At 48.8% G+C, this 20,386-nt stretch overlaps 1 protein-coding gene across 4 annotated transcripts in view; it reads right to left on the bottom strand.

The window, feature by feature from the left end:
* ELOVL5 (ELOVL fatty acid elongase 5) overlaps positions 1 to 7,926 on the bottom strand; it is a 64,518-nt gene extending 56,592 nt beyond the window's left edge. The window contains exon 1 of one of the 4 annotated variants that reach the window (XM_083431799.1): positions 7,807 to 7,926. The gene's annotated coding sequence lies outside the window, so the exon portion shown is untranslated. The other 3 variants (XM_083431797.1, XM_083431796.1, XM_083431798.1) reach the window with 3 other exon arrangements.
* Between the last annotated feature and the right edge of the window lie 12,460 nt (positions 7,927 to 20,386).

Below are 20,386 nucleotides of genomic sequence, written 5' to 3'. Positions count from 1 at the left end.
TGGCGTAACATGACGGCACTCGTCTGCCCTACTGAGCCGCTTGAGCTGCTGCCTTTACACCAGAAGCAGCTTCCAGGGAAGGCAGCCCATCTGAAGAAGATTACCCTGTGGGGTTCCATGTAAAAAGGCAGCAAAATGGCCATTATATTTTTACTAATATGCAAAAAAAAAAAAAAGCATTTGGATTTCCTGCCTCAAGCATCAAGTTCTCCAAGAACCTCCTGAAAAGGTAGTAAACGTAAGCCTGCTATAAAAATCAAGTCTGTTGCTTCTCTGGCAACCATTTAACACCAATTAAGGCCTCCACTTCCTTTCCTCCCTCCCATTTCCTGCCTTTATTATCCATCTTTGCTTCTGCTTCCCTCTCGCACTTTGAGAATTATGAAACACAATTCTGTTGCTGATGTAGATTTTAAAACATATTTGCGTCTTGCCCTCAGCACTAGACCATTTTTAAGTATTGCTATTTTTTTTAAAAAAAAAAAGGAAAACAAAAACACATTAAAAGCAATATCAGCTACCTGAGGCATTATTGCTATTGCCAGCTTCCTGCATCCCTAGCAGCTGGAAGGGAGAGGAGGTTAGTTCTCCCTTCGCTCAGTTAAAGGACCCCTGGACAGCTAAGTCCAGTCAAAGGCGACTATGAGGTTGCTGCGCTCATCTCGCTCTGCAGGCTGAGGGAGCCAGAGTTTGTCCACAGACAGCTTTCCGGGTTATGTGGCCAGCATGACTAAACCACTTCTGGCACACCAGAATCCTGTGATGGAAGCCAGAGCACACAGAAACGCCACCACAGCAGTACCTATTTATCTACAGTGGTACCTTGGTTTGCAACCACTTTGGATTACAACCGTTTTGGATTATAAGCACGTCAAACCTGGAAATGCGTGTCCCTTTTTTTGGATTACACCCCCCCTTTTTTGGGATTACAACCAATTTTTGGGGGGGAGGCCCCATTGGCAAAAGCGCACCTTGGGTTACAACCTGTTTTGGTTTACAACTGGACCTCCGGAATGGATTATTGTTGTAAACCAGGGTACCACTGTACTTGCACTGGTATGCTTTCAACTGCTAGGTTGGCAGAAGCTGGGACAGAGCAACTGGAGCTCACTGTCGCACGGATTCGAACTGCTGACCTTCCGATTGGCAAGCCCAAGAGGCTCAGTAATTTAGGCCACAGTGCCACCCACATCCCTATAAACACACCCACACCCCTGTATATATGTCACACACATACATATGCTCTCCATGCAAACATACCAGGATGAATGCTCTATGAACAGCTAGTTTGAAAACTCCCTCCAATTTTTTATTTAAGCCATTTTGGAGGGCAAGGTTTTTGAATGTTGTAGTGTGGGGTGGTCCTTCTCCTCCCATGAGAAATTCAAAACATGGCAAAGCTGCTTTGTGAATCTTCGTGAGGATCTACTGGCAGGTGTGAGGGCCAATCAGGGTGGAGAAATCCCTTCACCCTTGGTTATGCTGCCTGGAAGTTGCAGCCCCTGATAGCAACCATGATGAGGCTCAGACATGATAAGGCTCACCGACTTTGCCGCAGTCACTGCCTCTCAGTTTAACCAGCCTCAAAGGGTTGTTGTGCGGATGGCGGGAGAGCACGTTTGCCTCCTTCAGCTCCTTGGAAGAGAGGTAGGATAGAAATTTGAACAAACTCTGTGCCCTTCACAATAACTCAAAGCTCCCATGGGAGGCTCACTGCGAGCAGCAGCGACAGCAACACAGCACTGTAGAAGATACATTGACAACAGTTAAGCAGCCTCTGATTGAAAAGCCCTGGGAATAAGACTAAGGAAGGCTGGGAACCAGCACGCATCACAAGAGGAACATTTATTTGCAACAGTAATGCAAATATGGCAACTATTCCTGCAGCTTGCACAGGAAGGCCAGGTGTGTTGTGTGCACTGGCAGAAAAGTGCAGGCATGTTTTATAACACTTAATAGGGATACCCCCCCCCAACCCCAAAGACAAACAGAAGGAAAAGCAAAACAAATCACTCAGATTAGTGCACACTTGTCCAATGCTGTGTCTCGAAAAGGCTCGTCTTCACTCCAAAGCGTTGCAATGTTCTAAGAAGCATCTGTAATTCACCCAGTCCTTCCAGTCCAGTCCAAAACAGCCTTGGCCATATTAACCAGAGATACCCCCCACCCCGTTCCAGATGAGCATAGCAGATGCGCAGAATAAATACTGTAGGCACTGACATGGTAGCAAATATGCCGTTGCCAGCCTTACAGGACTGTCTTACCTATAGCTAATGTCTACTGATGCTACTCTTATCTCCCCATCCCCGCCCACAGACAAACAGGCATCCCATTCTCTCATGCAGGCAAACATGTCTCTCCTCCTGACTCCTTGGAGTGTCATGCCAAGCTCAAGGGTGTGGAGTACAGCGACTGCTACCAGTGAGAAACCAGATACTCCTATACAACTGCCCACTTCTTCCTGAGCTCCTGTACCTTCCCAAAAAGGGATAACAGAGAAAGGTGACAGGTTCCTCTTAGAAGGAAGGTGCTATAGCAGAAGTTCTTCAACTGTGGTCCATTGCCTACTGAGAGTTCAACCCTTCCAATGTGGGGGGCCTGGGGAAAGGTTGAGAATATCTGCACCCTGCGTTTGACTTTTCTGCCCCCACCACACTGACAATGGAGATGGAGGCTGTTTAAGCCAGGGCCAGATTATCAAAACAGGCTAGCCAGACCCCTAACCTAGGGCCAATTTTCATAACACAGTGCCTCTAGAAAAAATGTACCAGTTAAAGGCAAGGCTACAGTTATTAAGATATAAATAGATATTGTTACAGAGATTATGGGGCAGATGGAGGTCAGTTTGGGAAGGTAGCCCATCTAGGAGAAGGAAAACTGGTCCTAAACCTCTGCTGCTTTGAGGGATATCTTCAGGAGAAGAAAAGGATAAGGAGTAAACCCTACACACAAATCCAGACTCGTCTCCCTAAGACGGTTGGATGGTACCTTGTATGTTTCCTTCCGACAACTCCTGCAGACAAGCCAGTGCCAAACTTGTTGCTCTACTTTCCTTTGGACCATGTCAGCAGGGCCAAGAGGGGAGTCTTGCTGCCTGGGCAGCCCAGGACCTTCATACACACTGCCCAGGCTTGCACCCTGGAGAGGTCACTTCAGGGCTGTTAATGCAGAGGTTTGATTTCACACCCTCCCCCCCCCCAGAGGCACACTCCATTGTCTCTTGGGACAGACAGATGACAACAACAACAGGAGTTAGTAACGTAAGAGTTATGTGTATGCTTTGATTTGTAGGACAAAAATAAAAGCGTATTAAAGTACTCCACACCAAGATTGCAGAAGTTTTCAAATGATCCACAAGGATCGGGTGACCTCATCACAGAGTTCATGCCACCCCAATGTGCTGACTGGTGTCTTCCAATCAAGTCGCCCATATGCAAGATCATTGATTGATGGGTGGCTTCAGAACTGTCAGCCACTGTGATGTGTCTGTTGCTACTGCTACCTTGGCTCATTGCTATGGCTATTCTTGCGCTTTCTACCAGCAGCAACAAGGTTACATTGATGTTATGCCTTGTGTAAAGGACCATAGGATGAGCCTGCCAGGCAAGACCTTGCCGTTTCTCTTCTTCCGGGTGCGGTTGAGCGCTTTGTAGTCAGCATATTTTTGCCCTGGGAAGGCAGGATTTTGTCTCAAGATCAAACCTCCTTGCTGACTAAGCAATGGTGTTGCCTTTCCACGTCAACAAAAAGGTGATCTCTGCAATACAGAATCGTTTTGTTTTCAAGAGCATACTTTCAACTCAGTTCCATCCACTTTCTCAGCTAACACAGGAACATGCCGCGTTTTGATAGGCACCGCTGGGGATTTTTAAATATCTTAATATACGTACCATGATTAGGCACTAAGGAAAGGCAGTTGATGAATGTTTATAAATCCGACATCTAATCAAACTCTCAAGTTAGAAGTGCACATTCCCTCCCACCCCCTGCCAAAAAAAAAAAAAATTTAAAAAAATCACTGCCTTAAGGATGCTTCATCACCAACACATTTGTCTAGTCAAAGATTCCAAGCTGCTTTGCATAATTCCCCAGAGTGAAAAAAAAACAAGCAACTCCTATTTCAGCTGCTCTGGAGTTTCCCCTGCCTTTTCCAAGGCACAGCACCACAATCAAGAGGGACTGAAGAGTTCCATAAAAACAACCACATCCATTTGCTTTTGTGGGGACAGATAAACTTTGCTTCCAAACTCTACATCTAATTAAGTCACCCTTGTTTGAGATAAGAAGGGATTCTCTTTGATTGAAAGCCATTGACTATGATGTTATGTGAGTTGGGAGTGTTTTTGTGTGTGTGTGTGGTTTTTTGCACCTTCCACTGAAGCAGAGAAGAGGCTTGCCCAACCCTTCAGGGTATACCAGCAAATCCCTTTGGAGTTCAAATGGAGTCACTCAAAGATAAGCAGGCGTAAGATAAGCAGCCTTAATTTATATTATTTAGGTGTAGTGCACCTGAACACTGGGCCAAAAACAAATGAACCATTTTTTAGCAGCCTGTTGCCCAAAGAACATTGCTTCCCATCTAGCTCAACAAAAACTGAACACAGAAAGTTCTCCAACTGAAGTTAGAAAGTTCTCCAATTTCTAAAAAAGTTGCATAATTAAAGTGGATTTGCATAGCAAAATCCACTTCCTAAAAAAGAAAAGGGGGGGGGGAGGTCAGTTTTGTGATAAGAGTGATGGGAAGATGCACGGGTTTGTGATTGCTCACTGGAATTTTTATACTAGCAAACAAATGGGAAGGAATGCTGAATAAATTGCCAACATTGTTTCACCTCCCTGCAACTTTGTGCAAACAAATAAGAATCAATGCTCAATAAACAGGTCATATGGAAGGGATCCAAATCTCCCCTAGGAACAGGGATGGTTGCCAGGGAAAATTAATAAAAATAAAAATTATTATTCATTGGACTTACTAGTCATGGGGGGTGCTTTAGAAGGAAGAGCTCAATGAAATGCTTAAGGGCAGGAAGAATGTTCTTCTCTGGGAGTTTCAGTGCTGGTCTCTCCTTCCTGAGGAAGGACACACTGTTTTCCTGTAAGGAAGTGGGCCTTTGGGAATGCACTGGTTGCTGTTGGCAGGAGACATCAGCCACTTGGCTACATAACTAGGCTACACAGCCTCCCAAGTGTCGAAGGGGAATCCTGAGCAGAAAGCCAAGCTGGAGCAAACTTTCCATTGCAACCCTTCCGTTCTAGCCAAGATTGCTTATCACAGAAGGGCACCAGCATCACTTTGCTCAGCGCAGTGCAAGGCAGGGGGCTTGCAACACACCGGCAGCCAAGTTCAGCTGGATCGAACAAGCTAGCTGCGTGTATTGGGACACTTTACACAGCACAAACAGACCACAGATTCGCTGGAAGCATTTCGTTTCTGTGCAATTAGACCCTCGCAAGGCACGTCTATTTCGACATGGGTACATGTGGCCGGAAACGGCTTCCCAAGGCGGCGAGATGAGCGCTCATCACACGTGAACAACGACCTGCATCCACAAGAGTTTTCCTGCACGGGGTGGGGAAGAGACCTGCTTGCTCACGCGCCCCGTCCGTCGTTCTCCGACGACGCGGGACCGGGGCTGCAAAGTGACAGCCGGCACACACCAGCACCTCCTTCCCCCGCCAGAAGGAGGTTTGTACAAACGCGGAGCTTTTCTCAGCACTTGTTGCCGATCTCTCCCTCTCTCTCTCTCTGCCCCTGCTGGGCAGAAACCGGCTAGCAGCGAGTTGTTCTGCGAGCCCCAAACATTCTCAAACTCGAGACGGGAGCCGCCTCTTCCGCTGATCGCCCGCAGCAATAACGGGGAAGCGAAAGGCGAGGATGCACGTGGAGCCGCCATCGGGGGCCCCGCCCTAAACCGGTTCTCCCCCCCCCCCCCGTGTGTGTGTGTGTTGCATGGACGGCGGGGACATAATAGCAACAGCAACAGCCCCACATCCCCTCGCGCACTGCCATTTGCACGAACACTGCCTAGAATCACCAGCCAGCTCCCTCCATCCTCCCCAGCCGACAGCACATCGGAGTCGCCCCCTCGGCAAGCCCAGGGCGTCCGTCAGCTGCTTCCAGCTGAGCACCGGTCGCTGCTTGCCTGGGCTGAGGGCGGGCGAGATCCCGGTCCCCGATCTTGCCCCGCGAGCAGAGGATCGGCCGCGCGGGAAAGGAAAACGAGCCCGCGCCCTCTCTCTCTCTCTCTTTCCCCTTACAAGGGCAATGGGAGTGTGGGGAGCATCCGCCCTGGAAAAGCAACAGCTTCCCCAGCCACCTCGCAGCCGGCGGAGGCCCAGGCTGGCCAAGCGCGGATCCCTTACCTTTTTGCGCGCACTCAGCAGCAGGCGGTTTTAAGGTGGCGATAGATCCCGAGGCAGCATTAAAACCAAAAAATAAATAAAAAAACAGAAGGGGGGCGGAGAGATAGCGGTAAGCAGCAGCAGCCAGCCGGCTCAGTCACGCTGCAGAGGCGGGGAGGGGAAAGGGGCGGGTTCGAGCCTCGGCGCTCAGGCACCGCCAAGGAGGGAAAGAAGGAAGGGGGCGCGATCTCCGGCTAAATTGTGGGCTGACTGTGACGTAACAATCGCGGCGGGAGACAAATGGGAAGAGCTCTGGCGAGAAGGGGCGTTGTGACGCCACGGGGGCTGGGAGAGGGTTAGGGAGGGACAATGGAACGCTGGGCCGGGGGAGGGAAGGCGTGAATGGGGAAGGTTAGAGCCGCCGGGCAGCGCCAGTGCCTGACCTTGAGGCTAGGCTCCTGCGCATATTTGCATGCGCGCGGTTGGCAACAACAAGCCCGCGTTTGTGCATAGTTCTGTGCAGGCGAGTGCATAGGGCTTCCTCGCAAGTAAGGCTGATGTGCTTCCCATGCAGAGCTAGGCGCGTTTAACAGCGCGGGTTTCGGTGGGTTTAGGCGCGCCTAACTCCGGATTAGGCTCCGTTTAGGAATGAGACCGCCGTCGCGGGTCTCCTGATTTCCAAGCAAACGCGCACGGAATCCCTTGCTCGGCTTTTCCTCTCCTCTCCTTTAAGAGAAATTCTAAGGCTGCGAGCCGCTGGGACATCCAGGGGAAACCCCGAGTTAATTGTGTGGAGGCAGAGTTCTGAATAAACGCCCGAGACTGCGCCCTAAACCTCCCGCGGCATCTGGCAACAGCTCCAGGGGCTCGGGCGGTGAGGAGCCTAAAAGTTTCCAACTTTTGGAGGGGGTTTAGCAGCTGATAATAACTACGAAAGGGCAAAGGAAAGCAAAAGCAAAGCGACACCCTCTTGAAGCGCCCGCGGATCCTAACTAACTAAACAAGCTTACTTGGCAGCGCTGAAGAGCGATTTTTTAATTTTATTTTTGGCACCGTCCTGCTTCGCCTAGGATCAGACGCGCGGCATAGGCTGAGCGGAGCGCTAGCAGGGGAGACAACCGGGTTGAGCGGTCCTGTGGAAGTCAGAGGCCGGCCGGCGGGGTAGGCGGACCCACACGACAAGTGGGGAAAGGGGAGGGCGGAGAGTTGAGGAAGGGGGGGGGGAGTTGGAGGCCAGATTCCGCCACTGGAGTGCGGAGCTATTCCGAAGCCGCTGGGTCGATGGAGCAAGGGGATGCTGGTCGCCTGGAAAGCGCGCAGGTTGCATAAAGCCTTGCTCTTCACATCCACCCCCCCCCCTTCCACCCGGTCCCTTCCACGCTGGCTGCAGCCTTGCCCTTCGGCCCCGTGGAGATGGGGGTGGGGGGGCGCTGTCGCCCTTGAGTTCCCAGTTGGGACAGATACCTGCGGGGAGGGGGCAGGGAGGAAGAGCGAGACTTGGCTCTCCTTCCTCCCCACCCCGCCTGCCGCCGCCGCACCTCCTCCAGAGCGGAGGGCGGGCCCGGGCTGACTTCGCTTGTTTCTCCAATGCGCTGCACACCCCAGCCCGCCGCTCACCCCATTTACCCGGCGGCGGAGGTGTCCAATCGGAGCGGCGAGGGGGAGGCGCCTCGGGATTTCGGGTGGGGGGATTCGAGCGCGCTGACCCGGCCACCCGGCACCCGGTTCAGCGGACTCTGGGGCGGAGCGGGGGAACGATGTGGATTTTGGCTAAGGGCGTTTGTGGTGCCTGAGAATGAAATAGCTTTAAAGCAACAAAACTACACCCCCGCACACTCTTTTTTTTTTTTTTTTTTTTTTTTGCATTTCCTGCTTTTGCAAAGCCGGTGTATAAAAGCCCCAGAGGGCACCGATCCGTTTCAAACATTCTGTGCAACGTTCACAGATGTCACAAAAGTTGGAAGCGTTCACACGTGCAGTGAAAAAGTCGTTGCCTCTTCTGTGCCCCCAACGACGCATCTCTGTTCAGGAGAGATAAGGAGGAGGGCTCTTGCGTACTTTTACCACCACAAGCAAGAGCCGAATGAGGAAATGGAACAGAATATCCTCAGAGTCAACTAAGCCCCAAGGCCTGACATGGCAACACTCACTGCACAATTCAGAGGAGAATCCTTCAAACAAGAGAACAGAGCGGCTTGGAAGCTTCTTTTCTATCCTAGGACTCAGGGCGGGTTATACAGTGGCAGGGTTTGCCAACTTTTTCTGGACCCATGGGCACATTTGCAAGCTACAGAAACTGTTGTGGGAGTTGCCTGCATGCTGCAAGTGTCCCCTCCCATCTGCAAGTCTTTCCCCCGCCCCCCAAAAAAGTTATTGGCTCCTATTGGCTGTAGCTCAGTGGTAGAACATCTGCTTTGTCCCAAATTCAGTCCTCAGCATTTCCGGGTACAGCTGGGAGAGACTCCTACCAGAAAGCCTGGAGAAGCGCTGCCTGTTATTGTAGATAAAACAGTGGTACCTTGGGTTGCATACGCTTCAGGTTACAGACTCCGCTAACTCAGAAATAGTACCTCAGGTTAAGAACTTTGCTTCAGGATGAGAACAGAAATCGTGCTCCGGCGGCGCGGTGGGAAGCCCCATTAGCTAAAGTGGTGCTTCAGGTTAAGAACAATTTCAGGCTAAGAAGAGACCTCCGGAACAAATTAAGTACTTAACCCGAGGTACCACTGTATTGATGTCATGGTGTGGCTGGATGCAGAGGAGTGGTAGGAGGCCCCTAGCTGGGAAACCACCAAGGGAAGAAGGCTCAGAGCCCAGGGAATGGTGGTGGGGCGACAGGCAAGTGGCAAGAGGCAGCAGACTGGAAGGAGGAAGTGTTGGAAGTAGAAGAGGTGGCAGGGTTTAGTGAACAGGAAGAGGCTGTGACAGTTCAGATTCTGACTCTGAGTTTCAAGCGGAGGCCAAGAGGCAGTGTGGAGACAGGCTGCAGAAGAATCAAGGGAGTCTCTCCCTCCTGCTGCAACCAGCTGCCTTCCCTTCAGGTCCCCTCAAACTCACAGAGAAAGGAAGCAGACAGAGCAGAGGGTGGTTGTGCACAGACGCAGCCTGAGACTGCGTGGGAAAGGCCCTGGAGAGGAGGAGTCCTAGGGGGTCACTGGGAAGGTGGGGACCTTCAGTCCTCGCAACTGCTTCATCAGGACAAGACCTCCAGCATGGTGTAGTGGTTAAGAGCGATAGACTTGTAATCTGGTGAACCGGATTCGCGTCTCCGCTCCTCCACATGCAGCTGGGTGACCTTGGGCCAGCCACACTTCTTTGAAGTCTCTCAGCCTCACTCACCTCACAGAGTGTTTGTTGTGGGGGAGGAAGAGAAAGGAAAATGTTAGCAGCTTTGAGACTCCTTCGGGTAGTGATAAAGCGGGATATCAAATCCAAACTCTTCTTCTTCTTCTCCTAGAAAGAGGCCACTAGGCCAGAACTGTGGTTGTTTCCTTGAATAAAGAGTTAACTTCACTGGCCTGGGGTGAGTTACTGCTTTGCTGGTGGCCTGCACCTGACTCCAGCCCTGACAATGGAGTCAGATGGGCCAAAGCCGCTTCTTCTGTTCTTATGCAGGTGCCAGGGATAGCCTCTGAGGGTGTATGAGCAGGCACCATACCTATGCAATATGCATAGACCCATCATTACCTTCACAACTGTTATCTGTGGCTCGGTCAACATCACCCAGGCCACTTGAGGGTAAAGATTTTAATCCTGTGCAAACACAGCCATCTCCAAAACTATCTCTCTGTTATAAACCTTTGCTGACTCCTAGGAAATCAAAGGGACAAAGTCTCTAGCCTGCCCTGCAAGAAAAGGGCAGGGGACCAAAGGGGATATGTGGCACTTACATAATGTCATGCTTTTTTAACCTCACTTTTAAACCCTCCAAAGTTCGGCTGGCCATAAGCACTGATTAAGCACAGAAAGACCTTTTAGGAAGGAGGAGAGGGAGGGGGAAAACCTCCACTGGAGTTCCATAACAAGTGGAGCCATTGAGGATAATGCTGTTCAGTGTGCCCTTTTCGTCCACAAATCGTGCCTAGATGAAATGGACTTGTTAGAAGTCTCAGCTTCGCGGATCTTAAAACTACTGATGGAAGGAGCCCTGCTGGATCTGATCAAAGGCCCATCTAGTCCAGCATTGCATCTCCCACAGTGGTCAACCTGATGGCTATAGGAAGTCCAAAGTATAGGAGCCAACTCATAGGGGTTGAGGTCCCTTCAGGCCTCCCCAATAAAAGATTTGAGGGAGCTCCCCAAAGGTGATGGGCATTGCCATTCAAATGGTGTGCATGTGCACAGTGATCAGTTATGCAGGGCGGGGCTTATCTGGGCCCTCCCCAGTATTTTATTCAAGTTGCCACCCCCGCCCACAAGCAGGGCCTGAACACAATAGCACATTATGTATTGTGATCATCAGCAGTGGCAGACTTTGGGCTCTTATATTTCAGCAGTGCCATGTGTGATGCTGAAATTCAGTGCCCCTTGCCTCCATTCTACATCACTGTTGTGGCTGCTTCTGCAGCACAGCACCCAGTGGGGCCAAATCAGTCATACTACCTTAAAACCACTATCACTAGCAACGGGTTGTGACATGGAGGTAATACAGTCATACCTCGTGTTGTGTTTGCTTCAGGTTGAGCATTTTCAGGTTGCATCCTGCGGCAACCCGGAAGTACCGGAAAGGGTTACTTCCGGGTTTTGCTGCTTGCACATGCGCAGATGCTCAACATGATGTCATGCGCATGCATAGAAGCGGCGAATTGTGACCCACAGACGCAGAGACAGGTTGCGTTCTGCTCATGTTGCAAACGGGGCTCTGTTCGCAACCAGAGGTACTATTACAGTATACAGTGGTACCTCTGGTTAAGTACTTAATTCATTCTGGAGGTCCGTTCTTAACCTGAAACTGTTCTTAACCTGAAGCACCACTTTAGCTAATGGGGCCTCCTACTGCCGCCGCGCCGCTGGAGCACGATTTCTGTTCTCATGCTGAAGCAAAGTTCTTAACCAGAGGTAATATTTATGGGTTAACGGAGTCTGTAACCTGAAGTGTATGTAACCCGAGGTACCACTGTATAGCCATCAGTCTAGCATCCTCCCTGAATTTGCCCTGTACTAAATTACTTTTGGTACCTGATATTGTTACCTGTGGTTATTCTGTGCAGGAGTCCTGCCCCTTCGGAGATTTCTTGTTTGATGCTCTGCTGTCTTTGATTTACAGCACAAGACCGTCCCCAGAATGTCCTCCCCTGTCCTTCTAGAGGAAATAGTAGCCTCTTCTACATATTATGGCATGCGTTTTTTAGGTGGAATTTATATGTAAAAATCAACACCTTCAATTATGCCAGAAAGGGGACAGAGAGTCAGCACAGATGTGGAGCTTCTGCCTCTGCACTTCAGCTGTGGCTTCTGGTTAGCCATCAGGGAAGCTTCATAGACAGCATGTGGCAGTCAAAGAACAAATGGGGGCTTTGGGGCTTGCTGGTAAACAGAGATTGCAGCCTTCAAGGGTAGCCAGTGTGGTACCCTCCAGATGTTGGACTACAACTCTCATCATCCCTGACCATCTTGTCTAGGGCTGATGGGAGTTGTAGTCAACAATACCTGGAGGCTACCTCTTTCTCAAACCATTGGTCTATCCAGCTCAGCATTGTCTATGATGAATAGCGATGACTCTCCAGGGTTTCGGACACTGAGACACTTCCAGCCCTATCTGAAGATATTGGAGACTGAGCCAGGGACATTATACATGCCAAAGCAGAGGTTCTACCACTGAGCTGCGGCCATTCTGTTGAGAGGTGATTGCTACATCTTGGCTATAAAAATGGCGTCAATGTGACACTGGCTACACTTTGCAGCTGGGAATTTGATCTCTGAAAGAACTGTGGCCAGTCCAGATCATACCATCTGTAAATTGGCTATCTACAAATTATGTCGGAGCAGGATTTGCACAGATGCTGTGAGTGATAGCAGCAGCTGCCCTTTTCTCCCACATTGCGAGTAAGTTAAGAGGATTTAAAACAGTGTGACCTTCAGAACTGATATTTGCCGCGAAGTCATTTCACTTATTTTGGAGACTCTCTAGATATGTGAAATAAATTAGTACTGATGGAGTATTTCAATTAGCACTGCAATTATGAAGTGCTCTTCAGAGTCGGTTCTTAGGCACACACTCTCAATCATGTCTCCCGGCTTGATGAAGTTAAATTACATGTTGGTGGGAGTCCAGGTCTTATCTGCCAGATTCTATATTGGATTGGAACGATCATTAGAGAGCTCTTCATTAAATAAGCAGACTTTGCTACGGAGGGTTTTCGGCAGAGGCTGTGATCTTGTGACCCTTGAAACCCCAAAAATAAACACTGTTGTGGTTTAACTTGCCTTTCACTGGAAAATGCCATTGATTCAGGTTACCTTTGATTCACAGCTCTGTATACACACCAACGCATACTTGGGACTTTCTAATGGACTGGGCAGCACTGTGTAAAAGACATGCTCATGCTGCTGATGGGCACACTGGAGAAGAATGGTCAAAAGAAATCATAGGACCTGGATGAGAAATGGGGTTTCCTGAGATGACAGACTGGGTGCACAAGTGATTGAGCAAGTTTTCTTTGTGTGTTTCTTTCTTCTCTTTCTAATACAGGGGCCGCAAGTGCTGTATAGTGGTACCTCTGGTTAAGTACTTAATTCCTTCTGGAGGTCCGTTCTTAACCTGAAACTGTTCTTAACCTGAAGCACCACTTTGGCTAATGGGGCCTCCTGCTGCCGCTGTGCCACCGCTGCACGATTTCTGTTCTCATCCTGAAGCAAAGTTCTTAACCCAAGGTACTATTTCTGGGTTAGCGGAGTCTGTAACCTGAAGCGTATGTAACCTGAAACGTATGTAACCCGAGGTACCACTGTACTTGTGGGTCTCATGGTGCCATGGTGCCACCCCCCCCCTAACTAATCTCTTGGTTATGAGCATGGGTTTCTGTTTCCCTTGAAAAGTATGCACAGAGGAAGTGAGACACACACTCTCATTTCCTCTTCCCAGTTCTAGGTGGTTTTCAAAGCTCAGGTTAATTCTCCCTGATCTGAATTTTACACAGATCTCCTGGGAAAGAGAATTCTGTGTGTATGCGCGCACACATTCCCCCACCCTCTCAAGAGGACTGATCCATGGAGGGGGGGGGCAGAAGTGGGGCCCTTGGTGCCCACACAAAAATCCAAATGTTCCCACAGGCCTAAAAAGGCAAAGCTGGAACCGGAAGTTCACCACCCTCTCAGTCATAGCCTATCTTTCTGAATGCATAGCCATTGATGGGCATTCCACTTGTTGAGACTGAGATCCCATCCGGCAAGAGCATTAAGATCAGCTAATGGAACTCGGTCGGTTTTGCCATGACCTGAGGATGATCAGTTTGTGGTAACATCAAGACGGCACCAGTGTTGTGGAGTGCTCTCCCTGCAGAAATACCTGCCTATTGCTGGCTGGCGTTCCACAAATCTCTTTCTTTCAACCATCAATCAAGTGCCTGTTTTAAAACAGGAATGTTTTGAAATTCCTCCTGGAAGGAGAAAGGAGAAGGAGGCACCTCGCCAGGGACTGCATGCCACAAACAGGGGACCACCACCAAGGAGGCCCTGTCCCACCCAGATCCAAACCAACTGGGCAGCACCCAGCAGCTGCCAGGGCCTCCCTTCCTGTGATCCTGGAGAAGGTGCTCCTTGGGTCCCAAGCAATTTGAGGCCTTTGTATGCTAGCCCTAACACACTGAATTGGAATGTAACAAGTTACAGCTCCACCGCTGAGTGGTTCCTGCTCCACCCACAAAACAAGGGAATGCCATACCGGTTCCCATTATCCATGAGAAAGGTACTGAAATCTGCCGGTTCACCCAGCAGACACAAAGGAGACCAGCCTGTGTGCATTCCACACAAGTGTTTTGTGACGACCACACAGTCGGGTCAAGAGGAACCGGCAGGTGAAAAGGCGAATCCAGGTCTTAATTTCTGTTCTGAATGTGTGACGTCTTCCTCGGTGCCACACAAAGGAAATAAAGTAAAATAAATGCTTCTCTTTGTGCTGTTTTGACTAGCAGCCTAATCGTTCTCCTTGATGTGGAGAAAAGGGATTTTTGAGCAAGATTTTTCTTGATTCTTTGTTCCTTGCTTGGCAGTTATTATACAGAGGAGAGTGCTGAAACCATGGCTTCTATTATGAGATCATAGAACAAGACCAGCTGAGAACAGACTGTCCTTTTGGTTTGTAGAAACCGCCGCTTAATTCGATTGCTTTTCCCCTGTTCCCCAAGCACCTTGTTATTATTATTAATGACAGGAGTTTTGAAAGAAAGTGTCGGACAAACAGCCGAACCCACATCCTCTCCCTTATTTCTTCCTCAGAGAAATAAGATGGAGAAGAAAAATCCCAATCCCTTGGTCTATTCTGGTTCACCCCTGTTCCATGATGGAGAAGACAATCTTCATTACTTCTTTAGATTTCTTATCTGCCCTTTACCATAAGGTGCCAGAATGAATGGAAAAACAGAGAAGTGCCAAAGAAAAGTAGGTTTGGATACAGGCTGTTAGATCCCCCTCCCCAAAATGTGAAAATATAATCATAATTCACTGCTTTCAGTGGGAACTCAGTCAGGGATGGAGGAAGGGGGGTGCAGTGGATGTGGTTCACCCCGGGTGTCACTACTGAGGGGGCTGACAAAATGCTGGGCAGCACTCACCACGGGGCCTGAAGCGTGCCCGAGCCACACGTCTTTCCTGGGAGAGACATGATGGCTTGAGCACACACAGACTCTGTGCTGCCCAAACAGTCCACCCCCTGCCTCCCCCCCCCTGCAGCTGAAGGGCAGCTGAGTGGGAGAAGGCAGGCAGACTGTGGAGTGCCCTACCCTCACCCGCCCCTACGGGCAGCTTGCCCCGCCCTCGCCTCCACCGCTGAACGCAGTGCGGTTTACCCATCTAGCTTCAACGCAGGTTCATCATAGGACAAAATACACACATGCACATTCCCACTGTTTTTTTCTAGAATAATGGGTGCTGGTACTCACCATGAAGTTTTTACAGTAAGTGCCAGACTTTTTAACATCCAAAAAAAGACGGGCCGGTACTGCGTATCCTTGAGTACCCCCTGAGGGGAAGCACTAGGCACCCCACCTCTGAGATGCAAACAGACAAGGGTCCCACGCAGATTGCTGTTTCCAGCACATCTGCAGGGAATGTACCTTCAAAACACCTTCAATTAGTTTCCTTCTAGGGGTTCAGTGGATGGGACGTGGGTGGCGCTGTGGGTTAAACCACAGAGCCTAGGACTTGCCAATCAGAAGGTTGGTGGTTCGAATCCCCGCAATGGGGTGAGCTCCCGTTGCTCGATCCCTGCTCCTGCCAACCTAGCAGTTCGAAAGCACGTCAAAGTGCAAGTAGATAAATAGGTACCGCTCCAGCGGGAAGGTAAACGGCATTTCCGTGTGCTGCTCTGGTTCACCAGAAGCGGCTTAGTCATGCTGGACACATGACCCGGAAGTTGTATGCCGGCTCCCTCGGCCAATAAAGCGAGATGAGCGCTGCAACCCCAGAGACGGCCACGACTGGACCTAATGGTCAGGGGTCCCTTTACCTTTAGGGGTTCAGTAGCTAGAATTTGATTCTTGCACCATTATAACATCATTCAGAGTCAAGGAACGACTTTTGCTTTGCTTTCTTTTATTTTTTTGTTTTATATTTTTTTAAAACACACAAGCTAAAGAGAGCTGCCAAAGTAGGTGGCAGAATATGGTTAAAGCTCAGGCCACACCTTATTGCTTTCCTGGCTCAAAAATACTGATTCTTCCAGGCCCTGGAAGAATCAGCTTAAGGAGGAAAGGGAAGCTTGCGTAGAAAGGCTTAGGTTGTAAATGCTCAGAAGTGGGGGCTGAGTAAATGTCTAAAACAGGATAGTTCTGATTCAGTTTTTTTAGTCCTTGAGATTGCAATCCTACGCTCTCGATGCTAGGAGTAACACTCAGTGGGATTTAGTTCCGAGTAAATAGGTATAGGATTTCACCGTGAATATTTGTTACAATGAGTCGTTGCATAAGAATCATGGTGTCAGCTCTCTCCCCAACCCCACCACTGATGCCATTGTATGAAAAAGTAAGGCATTTTTAAAAGACTGAGACTGCATTTTTTAAACAAAGTATCTGGGCCTTTGAAGGCAGGAGCAATTATTCTCCCTGTGCCAATGTCCTCCATGACTGAAGGCACAATGAAAGAACACAAAATGCCTGGACACAATAAATGTATAACTAGCAAAGGACTCACCAGTACTATGGTTTTTCTCTTTAAAAATCTCAGCCTTTTACCTTTTCACCTGCAGCTGTGCTTGGTATCATTGGCTGATCTGCTCTGATGGCACACAGTAAACTTTTATGGATGCCACACCACCATTAGCTATGCTGCTGTGATGTCACAGAAGCTCCCTAAGACTTTACTTGGCTGTCACCAACAGCAAGGCTGCTGTGTCCTTGCTATCCCTTCTCTGCTGTTTTCTGCAGAAAGGAATACAAGACATGCAAGTGTTACATAGAAAGAAATGCAATGCCATTTCTCAAGTTACAGCAATCTAAAATGTTCCCTTTGGAGGAAAACACACACCAAAAATGGGAGAAATGCAAGTCTTCTGACCCTAGTCTGAGAACACGCCGTATTCATAGAACCTTTCTTATAAGTAACTTTTCTGTTCTTGAAGCCTCTCTTCCAGGCTCAGCAATCTGTATCATTTTGAGAACCGCCTTGAGTTCAAGGAGGCCTTTGTTTCTCAAAGCCGTTCTGCCAAGCTCAGCAAACTTCTGTCTATTCTGTTAGATACACCTAATCTGAAGGCCCTCCTGGTTCCATCTGTTTTTTACTGGCTTCCCTTGTCAAGCTTGGGCAGGGACAGGCTTTCGTCTTTCGAATTTCAGCAGCATCCTCTGCAAGACCAACATTCGTCACCCTCCTGCCTCTCCCCTTCACTACATCCAAGTTGTGATGCCCTGCAACACCTCCTAGGCCTGGCTGTGAGTCTGGAGGAACTGGTCACAATCTGCTTTGGGACATCTGCTGAAGGAAGTTTAGAGCTTTTAAATTTCCTTCTCTCGGCGGGAGATATATGACATCGCACTTTGGATGATGTCTCGGGGACACACGCTAGGACTCTTCAGTATTTTTTACAGATTTAATGCATTTATAATCTGCACTTCTGCAAAAAAATTAGCAAGACAGAGTACGTGGGAGGATAAAATCAACAAACGATACATAAAGCATAACTAAAAATACCAACAAAACAATCCATCAATATCAATCAATATTGTATCTATAGATAAACTATGTTTTTTATATTTTATGTTTTTGTGTGTGTTGGAAGCTGTCCAGAGTGGCTGAGGCAACCCAGCCAGATGGGTGGGGTATAAATAATTTGTTTGTTTGTTTGTTTGTTTGATATACCGGTAGATACATAGCATAGCATAGTACGGTTATCCCTCTACTCCCCCTGCAGGTTGCAACAAGACATTTCCATACATTCCTTTAGTACAGTGGTACCTCGGGTTATAGACGCTTCAGGTTACAGACTCCGCTAACCCAGAAATAGTACCTCAGGTTAAGAACTTTGCTTCAGGATGAGAACAGAAATCATGCTCCGGTGGTGCGGCAGCTGCGGGAGGCCCCATTAGCTAAAGTGGTGCTTCAGGTTAAGAATAGTTTCAGGTTAAGAACGGACCTCCGGAACAAATTAAGTACTTAACCCGAGGTACCACTGTATGCACAAGCAGTGCACACACAGGCAACAATGTGTATTCCCATAGAATACAGAAGCCGTTCAGGGTAGTAAAGCACTGTTCCTCCACAGTGACTAAGGTGACAGCCTTGTTTGGCACATGATAACTCAGTGTTGTATAAAGCCAAGTTCTGTTTATAAATCCCCAGAGGCAGAGGGTCAGGTGCAGAAAGCCGCATGACTCACCAGGCAAGTCCTAGATCCAAGCACCACAGCAGCACTACTGGCAAGGCCCCAGACGAAGGTGTTAATTGGCCAACGGTCCCTCGGAGCTCTGAACCAAGTTCTCAAAACGGGGATCAATGGAACAATGAGGACTGTTGATCAGCCTCTGATCCTCCAAAATCGTCTTCTGCTCTCAGCTCTGTAAGACTGGATGCCCGGCTATGGTTTTAGAAGCACAGAACTGCTCCTTTATTTGCTCAGTCACAAAGATTATTTATTTACTTCTGGCAACCGCAATCAATTGTCCTAACGTGCATAATGAACTGGGTGACACTAGAGCTCAACGAAAAACAACCTTATACTGTAAGAGTGACTTTCCTCCCCCCCATTTGCAATTGTGCATCCGCAGAACATCCATCCATCACTCTTGACCAGCATGACAACAGTGTGTCTCCACATCAGTCTGGGGCTAGATGTGTCTGCGGTCATCCTTCTGCATCCTCATATGCGCTGGCAGGGGGTTTGTGATGGGGTGGGTGGTCTGATGCAGTTTCGCAGCTAACGAACAATGGAACCTGGTGGTCTTCTGCACCTGGAAGCACCCACTTTCTTCCTTACTTTCAGAATAGTTTCAGATCTTCTTCTTTAGGGAGTCTCTTGAAGTATCTGAAAGCAGTTGTAAAATGCCTTCGAAAAAATATTACAGTGGTACCTTGGTACTCAAATGGCTTGCCTCCTGAACGCCACAAACCCGGAAGTAAGTGTTCCAGTTTGCGAATGTTTTCGGAAGCCAAACTTCTGACATGGCTTCCGCATCGAGTGCAGGAATCTCCTGCAGCCAATTGGAAGCCATGTCTTGGTTTTTGAACAGTTTTGGGAGTCGAACAGACTCCCAGAACGGGTTAAGTTTGAGAACCAAGGTACCTCTATACTTGTTCCAAACCATGTCCAGGAACTGTCATAGTTTAATGGCTCTTGAAAAACAAGGAATGATAATACAATCTGCTCTACTCCAAACATGGCAGGTACTAGCAAGTCCAAGCCTTTGCTGCTGCTGCTGCTGCTGCTGCTGCTGCTGCTGCTTCTTCTTCTTCTTCTTCTTCTTCTTCTTCTTCTTCTTCTTCTTCTTCTTCTATTTATATGCCACCCATCTAACTGGATTGCCCCAGCCACTCTGGGCAGCTCCCAACAGAATATTAAAAACACAATAAAACATCAAACATTAAAAACTTCCCTATACAGGGCTGCCTTCAGATGTCTTCTAAAAGTTATCTGACGGAAGGGCGTTTCACAGGGTGGGCACCACTACCAAGAAGGCCCTCTTCCTGGTTCCCTGTAACTTCACTTCTCACAGTGAGTGAACTGCCAGAAGGCCCTTGGAGTTGGACCTCAGTGTCCAGGCTGAACTACAGGGGTGGAGATACCCCTTCAGGTATAGAGGGCCAAGGCCCTTTAAAGGTCAGCACCAACACTTTGAATTGTGCTCAGAAAAATACTGGGAGCCAATGTAGGTCTTTCAGGATCAGTATTATAAGGTCATGGCTACCACTCCCAATCACCAGTCTAGCTGCTGTATTCTGGATTAGTTGTAGTTTCTGAGTCACCTTCAAAGGTTGCTCCGTGACTCAACAGACGAACCCTAGATCTAAGCACCACAGCAGCTGGCTAAGGCTAGCAGGTTAGTAGGAAGCTTCCTGAGCACTATTCCCACTTTGGAGGGTGTTATCACTATTTTTTACTCGCACACCCACCCACAGAATATGGTTCATCATGGGTCCATGCAATGGACAGATGTCCAAAATCTAGCACTAAATCTTGCAATGGTGAACTTAAACCACTGTCCCAGGAACACAAGATGCTCCCTTTGTACACATTCTTTAAGTAAACATTGCAAATGGAGGGCCCATTTATCTGGGGGGTTGGGGTTGGGGGGGAGGCTACAGCTTTGTGAACAGACCTGCTCATTGAGCTCAGTGGAGGTAACAATTTGTCTCGCGCATATGTCGCTGCATGCATCAAGCTCATCATCACTCTGTT

The sequence above is a fragment of the Podarcis tiliguerta genome (genome assembly GCF_965153285.1).
Source record: "Podarcis tiliguerta genome assembly, chromosome: 3".
In the NCBI taxonomy this organism is placed as follows: domain Eukaryota; kingdom Metazoa; phylum Chordata; class Lepidosauria; order Squamata; family Lacertidae; genus Podarcis; species Podarcis tiliguerta.
Note: the sequence above shows the minus strand (reverse complement) of the source record. Positions and strands in the feature narration are given on the sequence as shown.